This window comes from Heterodontus francisci, unplaced genomic scaffold, assembly GCF_036365525.1.
Source record: "Heterodontus francisci isolate sHetFra1 unplaced genomic scaffold, sHetFra1.hap1 HAP1_SCAFFOLD_222, whole genome shotgun sequence".
Lineage (NCBI taxonomy): Eukaryota > Metazoa > Chordata > Chondrichthyes > Heterodontiformes > Heterodontidae > Heterodontus > Heterodontus francisci.
The window spans coordinates 2,737,567-2,741,339 of NW_027141699.1; the positions used below are offsets into that span (position 1 = coordinate 2,737,567).

Consider the following 3,773-nt stretch of genomic DNA (forward strand, 5'->3'; position numbering starts at 1 on the left):
TCAAGGTCCCTCACTTCGTCTACACCTCTCAGCATTCACCCATTAATTGTGTATTCCTTTGCTGTGTTTGACCTCACCAAAGGCATCACCTCACACTTCTCCAAGTTGAATTCCATTTGCCACTTTTCTGCCCACCTGACCAGTCCATTTCTCCAGCTCTCCTAATGAGCATTTCACCACGTGCCTTGAGCTGAGTTACTCATCACAGAATTCCCACTATCTGATTTACTCTTGTTGCCAGAGTATGTATATGAATTGTCCAGTTAACCTTTTGTCAATGGTAACCCCCAGGATGTTGATGGTGGGGGGAGTCAGCGATGGTAATGCTGTTGATCGTCAAAGGGAGATGATTACATTCTCTCTTGTTGGAGATGGTCATTGCCTGTTACTTATGTGGTGTGAATGTTACTTGCCACTTAGCAGCCCAAGCCTGAATGTTGTCCAGGTCTTGCTGCTTCTGGACACGGACTCCTTCAGTATCTGAGATGTCCCGAATTTGTCCTTTTATGAAACATTGGTCACGACTCACTTGGAATATTGCATCCAGTCTTGGTCTCCTCACATGATGGGTGATATTGAGGCTTTGGAAAGGGTACAGAGGAGAGACATTCGACGAATTCCCAGTATAAGACATCTTGGTTATCAAGTTAGACTAAAAGAGTTGGGACCCTACACCTTAGAGAAACATAGACTGAGGGGTGATCCGATTGAGGCTCATAAATAATGAAGGGTCCAATTCAGCATGGGAGAGGAGTCATAACTTTGTATTGTAAAAGGCCAGATGGCACCCGGATCACATTAAATTTCATTTTAAGCGATGGCCTAATGTTCCAGGATAGCCGAGTGGTTAAGGCGTTGGACTTAAAATCCAATAGACATGTGTCTGCGTGGGTTCAAACCCCACTTCTTGTATCTGCGCTTACAAAACGTTACTTATTCTGTCCCTGACTTTTGCATTGCACCATCATCTCTTCTGTCATTTAATCACTCTTGCCTTCCAACTGATCACAGCTTCCTATTATTTGATCTGCCCCAGCACCGTTCCTTGGCTCTGCGCTTGCTTATAAACTGGTAAATCTTTAACTTAATCTCCTCTGTCCCCTGACAATGACCTTCTCATCCTTCCTGGATTGTGGTTCCTCACAGGATCCGCTGCATCTCCGACTCCCCTCCAGGTAACTGAAGGCCCTGAGCCTTGGTCTCGCTTTATACGCTAGCTGGTAGTTGATTCCTTGCAGGTCTGCCACCGCTCAGGAGAAGCTCAAGACCAAGATCAAGCAAAGTAACAAGAGGAAAGTGGACAAAGGCTCCCTGGTGCAGAGCAAGGGACAGGGAGCCTCCGGCTCCTTCAAAATCAGCAAGAAGGAAAACCCAGGGAAAAGTGGGAAAGAAGGTGAAGAAACCAGCAGACAAGAAATCTTCAGTGTACAAACCAGCAGACAAGAAATCTTTCGTGAATGAACCAGCAGACAAGAAAGTGACAACAAAGAAAGTAACAGCCAAGAAAACGAGCAGCAAGGCGGTGGCAAAGCCAAATAAGGCGGTGAAGAAAGCAACGCTTCAGTAAAAGTCTCCAGCGAAGAAGGTCAAAAAAGGCAAGAGTGTGGCGGGCGGAAAGGCGCTGAAGAAAGTGCAGACATGGAAGAGCAAGGTCAAGCCGAAAGCAGCGAAGGATCAGAAAGCAGGGTCTGGAAAGAAGTGAAAGAGCGCGGGAAACTTGTAAACATCTGAACACAAAGGCTCTTCTCAGAGGAACCCACATCTCTCAGGAAAGAGCTGATCCCCTGATCAAATGATCCCTGTCCCGGCCCCGCCTGCAGATTCCACATGGAAATGATTTGGAGTACACCCAGGATCCCTGGTGACTCCCCTCCACCCAGCCCTTTCCCCACTCTCTGTCATAAAACAGAGGGATGTCCGGCCCTCACTCTAACTGGAGATGTGTTCGGTGTAGTCTCAGTTCACAAATTCAGGGGGAGAGTTTGTAAGACGGTAACACTGGCGGAGAAACCCCACCTCACAACTCAAACCCCAACACATGAGTTTCTCCAATTCAGCTGGAGTCGGGTGACAACAGGAGCTGGGATAGGCTGTGATCGGGAATGTTAGGAATGGATTTGTTCAGGGAGGAATGTACCTGGACTCTCCGAATATAATAGTTCCTTATTTCCCCAGATGACACATTCTGCAGTGAGAGTGAAAAGTCTCTTCACTGCTTCACATTTACTAATTGTTTGGTTCGAGATGAATAATGAGTCAGAGAGTAATGACAGGATCTGAAGCTTCTCTCACACCAGCCCTTGAATGACTCAGTGTGAAGTGTCCAATGTGTGAAGCTGCTGCCAGGGTTTGTCAATCTGAACAGTTTCAGCTCAGTTACTGTGGGCCTGGAATCCCCGCAGTTTGACTCTGTCTCTGATTGGTCACCCGCTTCTCAATCCAATTCTTAACCAATTGGAGAACCACATATAAGTAAATAGAAGTTCTCATTGGCTTAGATTTTCCAATTGGAAAAAGCCCGGCAATTCCAGAGCAGGAAGGAATTGAAGTGATGGAAAATTTCAATTTTCAGGCAACAATTTTAAAACCTCTCATTTTATGTTCTGTTTTACTGTATTTACCATCATAAAATCCTGACGCGATTTCAGGAATCGTTTTCATTTGTCAATCTGTTAACTGTAAGCAGCGGGAGGAAGGTCCGGTGCAGCAATTTTAAACGGGACAAATATCAGCTTCCTCTCTGGAAAAGGAACACATTAGCGACTAACCGCTTCTCACAGGCTTCTCGGGGACTGACAGAAACGAGCGGTTTCTGATCTTTTCTCCTGAAAGAGGTGGATAATGCTGCAGGGAGCAATGAACTGCCCTTCACTTTCTGGCTGCTAATACACCCCTGAATTTAAACAGTTCAAACAGCGACTGGTGCTTCTGCCGGAAAATGAGCAGATTCACCAGAATGATCACGCTCCATTATGGCCAAAGACATGCAGCTGGCCCGCCGCATCCGCGGGGAACGCACCGAAAACCCAGCTTCAGTAACAAGTGTAACAAGGGCTCTTTTCAGAGCCACCAAATCAGCAAAGGAAAGAGCTGCCATCTCTGTTCATCATCAAACCCATTAGATTGGAGGGGCGGTCACATGGTTTCTGTTTTGTCACATCACTTTCCTGAAAGGCCTGTCGGACTGAGAGCTGATCTGGAATTTAGAAAGCAGCATTACCGGAGACTCATTGCTGCTCTGCACAATCTCAACCCCGCTCCTGGGATCCGTTAGCTGGCATTTGGGGAAAAGAAATGGATCCCAGTTTTATTTGGAAGGCATTAATGGAGCCGGGTCCGTTCACATGATGGTTATTTACAAACATTACCCAATGAGTTCACCAATATTTGAATCCATTGGAGATCAGTACACAGGATATGTAAGGCAGCTCGGTCACTCTGACTAGAACAGCCAGTTCCCCGGGGCTGCAGACCCTGACACTGCGGGGAGAGAATCCCCGACTCTACCCCGCCGCCGGGGGGACCAGACAGCTCTGTGTCCGGAGAATAGGGAGGGCCGGGGGGAAGGCACATATTAAAGCGCTGCAGTGGACTCAGCTCCTGTGTGTGCACAACTCTCACTGATTCCGTCCTCTGGGAACAGTGCGATCTGAACAGATCAGGTTAGGAGAGAAACACACAGCCCGAGAATGGCCTCTTCCTTCCTGCATTTACTCTGTTCTGGGAGCAGATTCTCATTGAGAAGCGGTGCTCAGATCACCGGAGAGAAAAAG

At 47.3% G+C, this 3,773-nt stretch overlaps 1 non-coding gene across 1 annotated transcript; it reads left to right on the forward strand.

Annotated features, from left to right (window-relative positions):
- Positions 1–829: 829 nt before the first annotated feature.
- trnal-uaa (transfer RNA leucine (anticodon UAA)) lies at positions 830–913 on the forward strand. Its single transcript has one exon. It is a non-coding gene; the product is annotated as a tRNA-Leu (tRNA).
- Positions 914–3,773: the final 2,860 nt, after the last annotated feature.